Genomic DNA, 16,811 nt, shown 5'->3' on the forward strand with positions numbered 1-16,811 from the left:
TTCTTGCCAGAGAGGGGTTGTACAAAAATGTCCCCGTCTCCAAATAGCCACACGTTATGCATCCGAGACACCTCACACACCCTTTCCTGCATGATAGAAATTTAGTCTTTTAGGAATCGCATAATTTTGGCCCCGCCCCCTGCTTCACACTGCCTGTAATATCGGCAGTGTGTAGCGGGGGCGGGGCCAAAATGACGTGATTGCGTAGCTCCGCCCCGCCCGCATACACTCGTCATCTGGCCGGCTCCGCTCCTGTTTGCTGGCCACGCCCCTCCCCCAGTCATGCCGAACTGGCTGCTCTCTCCCACAAGGGGCAGCCAGATAGTCGGCAAGTATGCAATAGGCCCTTCATAATTTCAGCTCCAGGCCCATGTGGACCTTAATCTGGCACTGACCACACTCACATAGAATTATACAGGCAGTATCCGAGAAGGTGCTCTGTGTACTAAGCTGTACACTACTTACCACACTTATATAGATATATACATTCAGTATCCGAGAAGGTGCTCTGTGTACTAAGCTGTACACTACTTACCACACTTACATAGATCTATACATTCAGTATCCGAGAAGGTGCTCTGTGTACTAAGCTGTACACTACTTACCACACTTACATAGATATATACATTCAGTATCCGAGAAGGTGCTCTGTGTACTAAGCTGTACACTACTTACCACACTCACATAGAATTATACAGGCAGTATCCGAGAAGGTGCTGTGTGTCCTAAGCTGTACACTACTTACCACACTCACATGGATATATACAGGCAGTATCCGAGAAGGTGCTCTGTGTCCTAAGCTGTACACTACTTACTACACTTACATAGATATATACAGGCAGTATCCGAGAAGGTGCTCTGTGTACTAAGCTGTACACTACTTACCACACTTACATAGATCTATACAGGCAGTATCCGAGAAGGTGCTCTGTGTACTAAGCTGTACACTACTTACCACACTTACATAGATATATACATTCAGTATCCGAGAAGGTGCTCTGTGTACTAAGCTGTACACTACTTACCACACTTACATAGATCTATACATTCAGTATCCGAGAAGGTGCTGTGTGTCCTAAGCTGTACACTACTTACTACACTTACATAGATCTATACAGGCAGTATCCGAGAAGGTGCTCTGTGTACTAAGCTGTACACTACTTACCACACTCACATAGAATTATACAGGCAGTATCCGAGAAGGTGCTCTGTGTACTAAGCTGTACACTACTTACCACACTTACATAGATCTATACAGGCAGTATCCGAGAAGGTGCTCTGTGTACTAAGCTGTACACTACTTACCACACTTACATAGATCTATACAGGCAGTATCCGAGAAGGTGCTCTGTGTACTAAGCTGTACACTACTTACCACACTCACATAGAATTATACAGGCAGTATCCGAGAAGGTGCTCTGTGTACTAAGCTGTACACTACTTACAACACTTACATAGATCTATACATTCAGTATCCGAGAAGGTGCTCTGTGTACTAAGCTGTACACTACTTACCACACTTACATAGATCTATACATTCAGTATCCGAGAAGGTGCTCTGTGTACTAAGCTGTACACTACTTACCACACTTACATAGATCTATACATTCAGTATCCGAGAAGGTGCTCTGTGTACTAAGCTGTACACTACTTACCACACTTACATAGATCTATACATTCAGTATCCGAGAAGGTGCTCTGTGTACTAAGCTGTACACTACTTACTACACTTACATAGATCTATACAGGCAGTATCCGAGAAGGTGCTCTGTGTACTAAGCTGTACAATACTTACCACACTCACATAGAATTATACAGGCAGTATCCGAGAAGGTGCTCTGTGTACTAAGCTGTACACTACTTACCACACTTACATAGATATATACATTCAGTATCCGAGAAGGTGCTCTGTGTACTAAGCTGTACACTACTTACCACACTTACATAGATCTATACATTCAGTATCCGAGAAGGTGCTCTGTGTACTAAGCTGTACTCTACTTACCACACTTACATAGATATATACAGGCAGTATCCGAGAAGGTGCTCTGTGTACTAAGCTGTACACTACTTACCACACTCACATAGAATTATATACAGGCAGTATCCGAGAAGGTGCTGTGTGTCCTAAGCTGTACACTACTTACCACACTTACATGGATATATACAGGCAGTATCCGAGAAGGTGCTCTGTGTCCTAAGCTGTACACTACTTACTACACTTACATAGATATATACAGGCAGTGTCCGAGAAGGTGCTCTGTGTACTAAGCTGTACACTACTTACCACACTTACATAGATATATACAGGCAGTATCCGAGAAGGTGCTCTGTTTCCTAAGCTGTACACTTCTTACCACACTTACATAGATATATACAAACAGATGCAGAGTCTGGGTGCTCTGTGTTCTATGCTACATATGCTGTAGACTGCTTATTACATACATATACAAACATACATACACAGTTCGGGGCTCTGTATTCTATACTATAAAGGCTATACACTGCTAACCACATACATACACAAATACGTACATACATACAGTCTGGGTGCTCTACAGGGGCGAAAAAAGAGGTATGGGGGCCCCAAAGCAAAATGTTCTCAAGGCCCCCATATGTCTAACTGTACAGTGCCCCTGTAGTTGTGCTCATTATGCAATGCCCCCTGTAGCTGTGCCCATACAATGCCCACAGTAGTGCCCTTATACAGTGACCCCAGTAGTGCCCCTTATACAGTGCTCCCAGTATTTATACAGTGACCCAAGTAGTGCCTCCCCCCCCCCCATTAATGCCACTTATGCTGAGTCCCCGGTAATGCTCCAAATGCTGTGCCCCAGGTAATTCCCCTTATGCTGTGCCCCCTTCGCTGTGCAGTACTTACCTGTATTCATGCTTGTCAGCGCTCCAGCTTCACCCAGGCATCTGTGCCTGCTGCTAACTGGATCTAGCTAGATCCAGCAGGCTCCTCACATGTCAGGTGATGCGGGTGACGTCATCACATCATCCGCACACTGCATCACTGGGAACGCTGGCCTCAGAGGCGATCAGAGGTGTCTCTGATCACTTCAGAGACCAGATTTCCTAGTTGCACCAGTTAGAGGGTGCAGGGGGATGCTTGCTGGGCTGGCGGGTTCCCTGATAGGGTGTTCTATCCAGGAAAAACATCAGGGACAGTCTGATCAGCGACGTATCTGGACGGCAGTGCGCCCTGTGCAGCACTGCCTCCCCTCTCGCTCCCTCTCCGCCCTCTGAGCGCTTACCATTCCTTCCAGGGGGTGGAGGGCGGGTGGGGTCCTGCGCCGATGTTCTTTGTGCGCTGCACACCACTGCCGGAGGTCTCTTCCTGCAGACCTCCGCCGCCGGAAAGTGCGTGGCCTGTGCCGCTGGACTATTCCACCCTGTGCGGAGGCACCGGCCACACCACCCTCCCTACGGCCCTGAGTCTGATATTCTGCAAAAGGTACAGGGATTGGACCGCCGGTCTCAATCCCGACGCTGGAACCCGACAAGGGACTTAAAATAGGCATCGAAAAACTGATGCCTATCTTAATCCCGACGCTGGAATCCAGGAGGACGACAGCCCGAACGAAGGTAAGCCTGGGTGCCCTTAGTGTTAGCCGCGGGGGTGAGGGGGGAGGGTTAGGTAGCATAGCGTGGTTAGTGTTAGGTTTTGTGAAGGAGAGGTTAGGGTTAGGCACCCCTAGGGGGGAGGGTTAGGGTCAGGCACTAAGGGGGGAAACTTAGGTTTAGTCACTAACGGGGAGGGTCAAGGGTTGGAGAGGGTTAGGTTTAGGCTACAAAAAGGGAGGGGTAGGTGGAGAACGGGGGAGGGTAAGTATACTTTCCCAACCCCTGTCGGGATACCAACCATCGGGATGCCGCTGTCAGTATTTTGACAGGAGGCATCCCGACAGCCGGCATTACATACCGAGTCTCATCATGATATATAGTACTGACACTTCAGGTTGCAAAATTAATAGTTTTACATTACATTAGGCTGCAAAGCTACACAGAGGGTATGAATGCAGTTCTCTACTTTGCATTGTTTTGGGGGCATTTTTGGCTTTTTGACCTTCCTTCTACCATACAACATCTTGTGGAGCTTTCAGTTTATCACTTTTGTTTGGTACACACTAGGACTACAGATCGGCCAGCAGACCGATTCGCTGTCAATCGCACCGATCCAAGTGTTTTGGCTGACATCACAAGTGAGCGGTCGGTGAGTCGTCTGTACACAATAGCCAGATGCACATATATATAGGCTGTGCGATGTCACTCGCCGACATATCGGGTGTACACACCCGCCTGTGCACTCATGATATATATCGCTTGTCGATAGAACAAGTTTACCCAGCATTAGACACACAGGGATGTTGTAACTTGTTGGCAATTGCTGGTTTTCATGTATACTTTAAGTTGTCAGACAAGCTTATCTTGTTTCCTTGATGGGAGACTTTGCTTTAAAACCTTACCCCTCCATGTTTGCATTGTTGTGAAACATAATACTGTATGTCTGTGTTCTTTCCTTAGTCATGAGAAAACAGCTTCCTTGAGGTTAAAATTGCCTGTTAAATTATATTTGTTGTTATTTGTGTTAATTCTCTTGAATTTATATTTTTGTAATAGCTTTGATATTGTTGTGTTCATGTTTGAATTTGAAATAGTCTGGATATTATCTCAGACCTATTGTATACATTGTAAGCTCCAATAGGGCGGGGATGATGTGAATGGCCAATTTTCTCTGTAAAGCACTAGGGAATATGTGTGAGCTGTATAATAACTGTTAATAAACAATATTGGGCCTGATGCAGAGTTACATGGCAATCGGGTGTATGTTGCGTGCATGTAAAAAATTAGTTTGTTCTTCCGCAAGCAGACTTGTATGTATCTTATCTATATGTATGCTTGGTTTGTTACTAGCCATCATCATGGACATTCACTTACCCTATACTAAATGCAAAAGATAAACCTCTAAACAGGCTTAATTAAGCTAATAAGCTAAATTATATTGTGCTCCTGGCTGTGTTTGAGCAGCTTTCAATTAGTTTAGTCAGTGAAACTGACCAATATACAAGTTTTACATTTATAGAGAAGCGCTTGTGATAGTATGTAACTGGGGCTTGAAACAATGCTATTTAAATATGGGAATGCATTTTAAAAATGGCAATGGAAGATTGAACCTAAAAAAGTGGGGCTAAAATGCTTCTTAAAACTAGTATGATAGACATGCAGGGAAAGAGCTCTGAAAGGAGTCCGTCCCTGCAATGTCTCCGAAGAGCTTATGGCCAGTGCAGGGGGTGCTGCACATGCTCAGTCCCGCAGACGGTACATGCACAGCCGCCATAGCCGGGGAGAGTTCAGACAATCCCTCCGCCGGCTAATTATGCGCGGTGTAGCCCATAGGCATTCAATACATAAAATCAAGCATGTTTAAAGCTCTTTCTGTGAAATAATTGTGTGTATTTAAATGTTCCCCGGAACTGACATAGGCGGCTGGTTCAGGATCAGCAATGTGTACAGCTATGGCCAAAAGTTTTGAGAATTATACAAATATTGGTTTTCACAAAGTTTGTGGCTGTAGGGGCCCATGTATCAAAGGGAATTTGAGGTAAATTCCCCGAAAACACCTGATTTCGGGGGTTTACCTCAAATAATAAGTATCCCCCGAATGTATGAAGCAGGGACCGCAGCAGGTATCCCTCCATTGCCGCTGGCAGCCGCCTCCCCCATTCATCAGAGAACATAACTTTACCCCAAGTCCTCAGCAGTCCAATCCTTGTACCTTTTGCTGAATATTAGTCTGTCCCTGTTTTTCCTAGAGAGAAGTGGCTTCTTTGCTGCCCTTCTTGACACCAGGCCATCCTCCAAAAGTCCTGTGTCATGCCAACAGTAAAGCATCCTGAGACCACTCGTGTGGGATTGCTTCTCAGCCAAGTGAGTGGGATCACTCACAATTTTGCCTAAGAACCCAACCGTGAATAAAGAGGGTACCAAAATATCCTCCAAGAGCAACTTCTCCCAACCATCCAAGAACAGTTTGGCGATAAACAATGCCTTTTCCAGCATGATGGAGCACCTTGCCATAAGGCAAAAGTGATAACTAAGTGGCTCGGGGAACAAAACATTTACATTTTGAGTCCATGGCCAGGGAACTTACCAGACCTTAATCCCATTGAGAACTTGTGGTCAATCCTCAAGAGGCGGGTGGACAAACAAAAACCCACAAATTCTGACAAACTCCAAGCATTGATTAGGCAAGAATGGGCGGCCATCAGTCAGTATGTGGCCCAGAATTTGATTGACAGCATGCCAGGGCGAATTGCAGAGGTCTTGATAAAGAAGGGTCAGCTCTGCAAATATTCACTCTTTGCATAAACTTAATGTAATAGTCAATAAAAGCCTTTGACACTTATGAAATGCTTGTAATTTTATTTCAGTATACCATAGTAACATCTGACAAAAAGGACTAAAAACACTGCGGTAGTAGTACGGAGTCAGCCAGCTGTGTGTAGTCTCTGTGGGTCTGCCGCTAGATCTTCCTCTTGTCGGGATAGCATCCTATCCCCCGGCTACTTGCAGATAGCCACCACGCCTCACTCGTCAGTGTTTGTATTCCCGATGTCTCGTGGTCACTCCTAGGGTCGCCTGTAGTGTGAATGGCATGATCCGGGTCATGCCTAAAATACACTGATTACCCGGCTCAGTGTCCAAGGTCCGAGCCAGGTTAAAGCTGGGGTTCATGTGTAAATGGGGTATAAGTGAGAACACACCATTTTAGCCTAGTTCCGCCTGTTCAGTTATAAGTGTGGATACATTTGGAATGCTTTCTACACTGCATAGTTCGTATTTGCATATACTTTTGGTGTACGCATAGTGCAAAAACACACAAGATATGCTCCACCAACAGTTGTACATTGAACTCGGCATCAGTTTTATTGGCTATGAACACATTATGCAGGGGCATTTTGGATGTGTGTATTTAATTTTTGCTATGTACATCTAAACTTTTGGCAGCAGTATATTAAAATCTAGATATATAAAATATAAATTTGCAACTTGATACATTTTGTTCTGCAGAATCCTTGTCATCTAGTGACAGGAAATGGAAAAGACTTCTGGCTTTTCCACTCACACAAGGAATTTTAAATCACACTAGACACAATCCCATACATTTCAAACCTTTTTAATTATATAATTAAATAGCAAAAGCAGTAAGCACTAATTACAATTACAAATGTAAGTGATCTCGAATTCACTGTCACATTAACGCAACACAATTATTTGAATTTACAATCATGGAGAAGATTAGCTGGACAAAGCTTATCCCACAGGTATTGTATCAATCTGTGTAGTCCGGTTGAAGTTATGGGACCCATACACTAGCGACGGGCGATCACCAGATGCCAGGTCAGAGGATCAGTGAAATCCAACATGAAATCCGATCACGATCAAAATATGATTGTGATTTGCAAATCTCTGATATCTAACATGGAGAATTTCACCGATCCCCCGACTGATCATGGAACGTCGATGGCTGCCGGTCGGCATTTCTGATCCCATCGCAGGATCCGGCAATTCATCGGTAGCTGTATGGGGGCTTAAGGTGTGCTGCCTTGAACCTTAAACTGGTAACGTGTTAGATGCAGCATAAGTGAACTGCACCAAGAAAAATCCTCTCTCCAAACCAGAGGCTGGTAAATTGCAATAAACTCTAGTACATTCAGGAGGTAATGAATGAGATTTAAAATCGGCAGATCAATCAGAACATACATAGCTGACGCGATTCGTCTCAGCTGGAGACTTTATAAAAAATATATATATTTTATACACACATTATGCTGCACAAACCCCAAAGAGTGTAACCACATGCAGTTTTATTTCCCTGTGAATAAAGTGCTAAAATAAGTAAAGCTTATTTAAACTAGGGATGTGCAGGCTCGGTTCTACTCGGTTCCGTTCGGTTCTTTTTACCGAATCTTATTGGCTATCCAAAACTCGTGACAGCTGAAACCCAATAAGATCCGGTAAAAAGAACCGAACGGAACCGAGTAGAACCGAGCCTGCACATCCCTAATTTAAACTTCTGGTATCTAATATACATTACAGATACCAGGGTGAAGGCTGGTATAAAAAGCAGACTACAGTTTTGTTGGGTAGTGTGTAATACAGACCCCAGTTTTAAGCTGGGTCGCTTTATGCAATGTTGGATTACATACTGCATGTAGATACACCGCGTCATTCATTGCATCGTCCCATTTGTTGGCCAGGACCGCAGATGGGACGATACAATGAACGACAGATTGACAGTACATAATATACGATGTGTGCGATATATAGTTCCAATCTGCATTTGAGCGATATATAGTACTATACATCGTAGTGTCTACAATCAGACCACAATCTGATAATTAGCATATTGGCAGCACCAACAAAACTGTTTCAGTCAAGAGTAGATATTAAAGCAAAAACATTTTTTTTTAATTGATATATTCAGCTATCCCATAATAAGGCAGTGTTATGAAATAGCTGAACACAGGACCCTTTATGAAGTTCATGCAATGCTATGAACCATGATGGCATTGTGCTGATTATGGGTCATAATTCTTATAGGCTTTGGCACTTTAGATTTTCTAATAGTTTTCACTACAGACTACAACCTAATGGTTAGGGGTATATTTACTGAAGTGCAGGTTTATAGAAGTGGAGGTGTTGCCAATAGCAACCAATCAAATTCTACTTATCATTAATCTAGCACCTTCTAGAACAGGGCTGGGGAACCTCAGGCCCGGGGGCCATATAAGGCTCTCGGAATCATTTGGTCTGGCCCTCGGACCTATTTTCGGCTTGCCTTATTTGGCTAGAATGGCACCCTGCAGCCAGAATCTATGCAGCAGTGCTGCCTGGAGCGTCCTTAGGACGCTTCAGATGGTCACCGTTGCCCTTACAGCTTCATGGAGCATCCTCAGGATGATCCGGGTAATGCTGTAATCACTAGCTGTTGTGGCCCTGTCCCCGTGAACAATGTTATATATATCAAAATGGCCCTTGGCAGAAAAAAGGTTCCCCACCGCTGTTCTAGAAGATAATTGCTAGAATCTGATTGGTTGCTAAGGGCAATAACTCCACGTCTATAAATCCGCACTTTAGTAAATTTACCCTTTAGTGTACAATAAAGCCCTTAGCCTAGAACAGCCGTGCACAGCCTGTGGCTCTTCACGTTAGATACAGCCCTCTGGTGGAAGCCCCAGACAGGGTCGCCACCCTTGTGGAGGTTATTTTTTTCTTCTTCCTTATGAAGACTTTTCTTTACTATTTTTTTCTGCACTCGACACTGGGAAGAGGGGTGAGAATTACTCATCGATACGTGACTCGAGACATACGTGCGGAAGGTTGCCTGGCAGCCAATCAAATTAGATGGCAGGCACCTGTCGTTGCAGAGAAGTGACAGCGGCACTCTCAGTTTTGATAAGGCAAAGATTATATTGTGAGATTGCCACTACTTGCCTGCTCACTGCTCTAGTTGTACTCTGACAGAAAGACTCGGGCGGATTGGGATGGAAAACCAGCCCGGGAAATTTCTGGAAGCAGCCCTAATGGGGGCGGGTGTGTTGAGGGGGCAGAGTCTGTGGAGGAGGGCAGGATACTCCCTCGTCTTAGGGCTTGGAGAGTCTTTTGCAAGCCACTGAGGGGAGCAGGGCCGGCAACAGAAATCTGGGTGAGTGATACCCTTTTTTTGGGGGCTCCCCATCTCTCTGCGCTAGGTGCAGGCCAGTCAGTTTGAAAGCCTTTTAATACCTATATGGTGGTTTCTCTGCAATAGGGAACCGCTGAAGAATTTGAGCCTCACTAGGCCGCGTCTTCAGCCAGTATTCACTATTCATGTAGAAGATCACATTTTCTGGATAGTGCCTGTTTATGTAGAAATATAACTAATGTCGTCATCATAACCTATAGTAGCAGAAATTTTTGCGCAGGGCAAAATTAATTTTCATGATCAAACAATTTCTGTGTCCCCAGACATCTCTCCATTCCCAGGCTCCCTCTGTCTCTCCATCTCCAGGACCCATTGTCTGTGTGTATCTGTCAGCTCCATTCCCCAGTGTGTATCTCTTGGCCCCATTCCACCAGCCCCAGTGTGTGTCTCAGCACCATTCTCCCAGCCCCAGTGTGTGTCTCAGCATCATTCCCCAGCCCCATGTCGTCAGCTCCCCCTCCCATCCCCCCCGCGTCGTCAGCCCCCCTCAGCCGACACTGCCAACACTTACCTGATGATGCTCTGGCTGCCCGCTGCTTGTCTCTGTGTGCAGCCGCAGGCATCACCTGCTGCTCTTTTGGCTGCTTGTGTCTGTGGCCGGTCGGCAGCGTCAGCAAGCAGGCTGCCTGTGCTTGTTGTTGCAGCATGCATGAAGTGGGGCTGCGGAGGGTCTGGAGGCGGAGCTGTCAATGGTGACTGACAGGCTCCGCAAAAGCATGTTGGAGGAGCTGCTTCTGCTGGGCATGCGCAACACCTCCCCATTTGTTTTTTTCATTAGTAAGCTTGTACAGAAACTGTGCTACTGAAAAGCTGCTCAATTGGAGGCAGCGTGTAGGTAAGTAGAGGTTGGCCATAGTAGGGACAGGCCCAGCGTGAACCAGCCCAGCTTCCTGGCAGCCCAATCCGCCCCTGGATAGACTGAGCCATAGCTTATAGCCCAGTACTTTTTTTTCATAAATCCCCACACTTCATCATTATTAAAGTTATGATACAATGCATTATGGAATAAGCCAAAATGTTCAGACAACGAATTTAGCAATGGCTTTTGTTTAAATTAAAGGAATTAAAAAGAGTAATTTTATTGCCTGCTTACAACAAATGTTGAATGTGTTGGGTATACGTTGTATTTTAGTGAAGTTTGCATAGTTTACTTTCATTCAGTAGTCAGAGCCATCTGGGCTTTTAATGTACATTTTTGCATACAAAGTTCACAAGCTCAGATTTATTTACATGTCTGAAGCAAAATATCTTCCTAAAACTAATGTCACAGTGAGTGCAATTATTCAGGACTGCATCTGTTTGATGGAACCACTACTGACCCTACAGTAGGGGCAGCTACTGTAAATGGAGAGAGTACTGTGGCAGAGCAGGAGGATGTGTTGTGCAGGGCCGGATTAAGGCGTGTGGGGGCCCAAGGGCAACTAAGTTGTGGAAGCCCCCTCCAATAAAGCTGACACGCCACCATGACTATGCCCCTTACCTTGCCGCCCTGTTTGCTACAAAGTGTCACCACCCCCCATGCCACAGAGTAATGCCGCGTACACACGGGACGATGTGCTGTTTGAACGATATTGATGGAAGATTTCCCTTGAACTTTCTGTAGTGCAGGACAAATGATATTGGGTGTACACACTGATAGATATCTTTCAGTGAAGTCATCTTGCCACATCTCTGAACAGGCAATTCTTGACGACATCGTATGTACAGACGACCAAAGATATCATTATCGTCCAGCGGGAGCGCGGATCGTTGGTTTTTCATTGCATACACACAGAAGGATATGAACGATATATTGTTGAACGATATCGTTATCATTTATATCGTTCACAGATATCGTCTCATGTGTATGCTACTTAAGTACTCGCCTCCCATGGCATGGCCAGCTTCACTTGAATGCTTCCGGCGTCTGTGTTCTGCATACACAGTGCATGCAAAGCAGAGCGTTTCCCGAAACTCCTCATCAGTGTCACCAATGTGATGTGTCATGTGCCGCTAATGAGGGGACTCAGGAGCCGCTCTGCTCTGCATGCAGAACACACAGGTGCGACAGCCCCTGCCTGGGAACAGCTGGGCATCTGTTTTTGGCAATTGCCAGGTCAGACCGACCCTGTGTTTGGGGCCCCCAAGGTGACTGCCCCGATACACTCTCTCTCTCTCATGCCCTGGTGTAGTGGTGTTGCTGCAGAGGTGAATATGTTAATACAGGGGAAAGGGGAATATGTTGATACATGGGACATCCTACTTTTCGGCATTGCACACATTTCTGTCTCCATAGAGACCTTTTAACAATGGTGCAAGGCTTTTTCCACGTATAAATTGTATGCATTTTACAACTTTGAACTTGGAAACTTTTATTATGGCGTGTCAATTAGTGCAATCTCCCAATGTGGCGCTCGGACTAGAAAAGGTTGTGCACCCCTGCCCTAGAATATATTATACAGTATATGCAGTATACCAATCTCATGGGCAGTGTATAATACAGATTCTAGTCTGATTCATTTTATACAATACAGATGCCCAGTTGATGACTAGTGTATAATACAGTCCTGGATTCTGGTGGCTAATTTAGAAATCAGATCCCAGTTCTTCTGGGTAGTGTAATAAAATCCATGTTATTTAAAATGGATAATGTGTACTTTGCATGTCCTACCATAGTCACCTTGGCGTCCCATATCAGTATGAAAGCAATTTGGCAAGGCGCCTTGTTCTTTACCTCCTAATATCATACATACTACAGTACATTATGTTATCAACTATACAAGCTTCAGAACTAGTGCTCGAGAGCTGCTTATCAAAAAATGTTTTGTACTTGCAGCACCGTCGAATTATCTCCGTACAGTACTAAGTATGGTCAGAATACTGAAAAATCTCTTGTCATTTTAAAAGTACTTCAAGTACAGAATTGCAGATTTTGGGGGCAGGATTTAAAGTGGCAATTTTTAAAATGGTAAAACCCAAAATGTTGACTTGGAAACTATACATTTTGACAAATTGCAGTTTAGTAAATAAACAAATGTCAAGAAAAAAAAAAAAAAAGTTGCTAATGAAGAATTAAAAGCAAGTCGCCAATAAATACACTGACATTGTGTGCATTGTGTGGAACTAATCCAGATATTTGCCGATATACCAAGTTGCATACATCTATGCGACCACACAACACTACCTCATTAAATTTTGCTGTTGTATAGAGAATATTTGTACTTAATAAGAAAAAGTATTATGTGCCAATGTGAAATCCATATCCCTCATAATCTGTCTGTATTTTAGAAAGAACAAAAGAACATCTATCTTGGAAGCATTGGCATCACTATGGGGATGGGGCCATGGGGGAGGGGGGGAGGACTGGGTGGCACCAAAATGCTGATTCCTCCTCATTGACCTAGAGATGGGTGCTGCACTGTGGTGTTATTGTGCAGCGCCCAGCTACCGGTCACTGTAAAGGAGCCGGCAATGTGGGCAGTTTCTGGGGGCAAACTGGTATCTCCGGGAGTACTGGGCACTCTCACAGAGTGATAAGACTGTGGGCGTGTCTCGGGGCCACACTCCTTACCCATGAGACCACACCTCCTTTTTGGGTTGGACTAATTAGCGCACTGGATGTCACCAACCCCAGTGACGCCACTGCTTTGATGATATGTCCTGTACGCAGATGTCTGTTGCCTTGTCTCTTAGTATTTGGCACAATAAAGATGCACAAAGCCGTATCTGATCATCTAAAGGCACTAACAGTGGGCTACTCAGTCCTTGCACATACAGACACACAATGTACACCAGGGAAGGGCCTGTAGCAGTATCTGCATAAAGTTGCCGAAGCAATACCTGCAAAGACAAACACACGGACACTGCAACGTCTGATTCATAATCAGGCCCATAGTGTGGGAACTACCGTGCTCTGTCCAATTAGAGTCAGATAGTGACCTGTCATTAGTGATGGGCTTCCAATGAAATCAGGCCCTGATTCAGAGCCGGACGCTCTGACAGAGCGCTCGCTCTGAATCAGGGCTGTCCCTCCTACCTTTTGGAGTGGCCTCCTGGCCGCTCGCACAGCTGTGGGTGACCACCCACAGCTATAGCGAGTGGCCAAAATGATGGTCGCGATGGTCAAGACCATCGCGACCATCGGGCTTGCGACGAGACCCTGCGGTAGGGTCTCGCTGCCGCAAGCCCTGGAGTGCTTTTGGCTCTATCAGAGCCAAAAGCACTCCCACTGACATCACCAGTGATGTCAGTGGGGCTGGCCCCAGATGGTAGGTGTTCCCATGGGAACACCTCCGTCTGGGCCGCCACGCCCCCGGCACGCCCACCAAAGGGGGCGTGCTGTCAATCACCATCGACAGCACGCCCCCTTTGGTGCGAGACCCATAACGATGGCTTGGCCATCGTTATTCGGGTCTCGCGCATGCGCACGACGGAGCCGGCTCCCTCGTGCGCATGCGCACTTGGGCAACATCGACCCACTTGCGAGTGCTCAGCGCTCGCGAGCGGGTCTGAATCAGGCCCTCAGTTCAGTGATGTTTATAATTTTTTTGCCACTTCTTATTATCACCTATCCTGCTGTCTGTCAGCACATAAACAGTTTATATGCTGACAGACAGCAGGATCTGTTGATAAGAAGTGGCATGTCTTGAACGGCCCATGAGGAGACCGAGGTCGACGAACGGTATAAGTGAACACTAAGGGCCAAATGTAATAGGGTGAGAGTTTAGAAAAGTGAGAGTTTCTGACACTTTTTAAACTTTGCCAATGTAATAGAGTCCAAAAAAAAGGAACAGAGCGAACTTGCATGTTTTTTTAGACTTAGAAAACTCTCACGATTTAAAATCTCATTCAGATGTTTTCCCATTTTGAAGATAAAACTCAACCAATGTGAGAGTTTACTGCTAAACTCTCACATTTCCTAAACTCTCACCCTATTACATTTGGCCCTAAATGATTGATGAATGTTAAGTTAAGCTTATATACAGTGGATTTACCGGACTGTTGCAATAGATATCCCACAACATGAAGTGGTTGTTAAGAAAGTGTCTCTTGTTTGGGAAGCAGTGCAAGTGCATGGAAATGAAACACCATTAAGAGGCTATTATCTTTGTGTATCTGGGCTCTATTTATTAACATTATTTTTACTAAAATAAAGTGAAAAAGGGTGTTTTCACACCCTTTTCACATTATTTTAGTATCACCTATAGTTACTACAGGGCAATCGGAGTACAATTCGTAAAATTCTACTCCAACCCCTTAGTATCACTTATGTTTAGTAAGCAGATCGCATTTCCCATAATTGTAATGGGAAATGTGATCTGACCAAAGTTACTAAAAATAAATTGTGAAAAAATACAGAGGAAAGCCCTGTGATAATAATGCCACCTGGAGGTGGTGTTATCCCCGGTTACCGGACTACTGCTCTGCTCTAACAGGCAGAGCAGAACCCGGATCCAGCCCCAGTGATCAGCTGTGTGGTCTAAATAGACCACACGCTGATACACTGCAAAAACTTACCTGAGTCCAGGGTCCGGTGATCGGGGCTCCGGATGATGTCCTCCCTCCGGTCAGCTGGTCTTCCAGCCTGCATTGGGGCCCGGTCGTCACCTGACCGAGTCCCAGTGCAGGATGGGATGTCAGCTGACCGGAGCCACGGAGGACATCACCGAAGCACCGAGCACTGCAGGTAAGTGTAATTAAGGGAGGGGGGGTGGTCCGCGATCGAGGGGGGTGGGGCTTAGTGACAGGGGTGGGCACTTGTCATGGTATTTTTTGCAAAAATACCTTGATAAGTGTGCGGAGGGGATTCGCAGGGACAGAGCTTTCTCGCAAGCTCTGGGCCTGATTCAGAGCTGGATGCTATTTGCGGACGGTTGTTCTAAAAAAGGGGCCGGATATTTAAATTGAGCGCTCGCTCTTTGCGGTGTGTTGACGCCTCTATGTCTGAGCGAGCGTTCAAAAAATGCGCTCGCTATTTTGTAAAGACGCCCCTTTGCCGTTCGCATCACACGTCATCTCCGGTATTTATTAGATTAATCAGGAACATCGAAAGGCATCTGAACTGTTCGCAGTGGTTGTGGTAGGATTTTCTTACCGCTATCACTGCGAGCAGTTCAGGATAAAAGACAACCAAGTGACGTGGTCGATGATGCTCCTTTACTAATTATGCACTCCCATTAAACGCCCTTTTGACCATTAGGCACGCCTGCGTTCGGATCTCCACTCCCCCGTTTTCAAGCACCTCCCCTGTTACCACCCACAAAAGGTACATTCTGTCAATCATATTAGCAGCCCCTCGCTGTTTTACGAGCACACGATTTCCAACCGCAATGACTGGTTTGCGCATGCGCATTACGACCCATACGCATGCGCAGTTGTGCGAACATCGCTCAGAGCGAACGAGCGGCCTCTTACGAGCGGCTCTGAATCAGGCCCTCTGTCCCTGCAAGGGATTTTTAGTAAATCCCTGTGATATTGCCTGAATTTGCAATGCGAATTCAGTCAATAATATCACACTACAATCTGCATTCAAAATGCGGATTGTAGTAAATAGAGCCCGTCATTCTGATGAATGCTATAGAGAAAAGCAACCAATAGTCTGGTCACAATTGTTTTCTGATGAACAAAATCTATATGAGTGTAATCTGATGAAAAGCTGCTTAAACAATGATGGCCATGTGTTCACTTGTAAATTATATGCCGAAAATTATATGATAAAGTCCGATGTTTTAAACTAAAGCCTGATGCTGAGTCACTGGGTGAAATGTCAAAACTACAAATAAATGTGTATTGAAAGCTAAGTGGACGTTTATATTTGGAGAGTGCCCGTGCAAGAAAAATATATGTGATTGGTCGCCACAAATGGACATTGCGGTGGATCACTGCTTGAGCACCTCACAAGTTGATTCACGATGGTAGAGTGCAAGTGCTCAAAGACTATATATATATATATATATATATATATTGCCATTCAAAAGTTATTTTCGAAAGAAAAGTACTGTTTTCTTCAATGAAGATAACATTAAATTAATCAGAAATACACTCCGTACATTGGCAATGTGATAAATGACTATACTAG

Source organism: Taudactylus pleione, unplaced genomic scaffold (genome assembly GCF_031769625.1).
Source record: "Taudactylus pleione unplaced genomic scaffold, aTauple2 ptg000064l, whole genome shotgun sequence".
In the NCBI taxonomy this organism is placed as follows: Eukaryota; Metazoa; Chordata; class Amphibia; order Anura; family Myobatrachidae; genus Taudactylus; species Taudactylus pleione.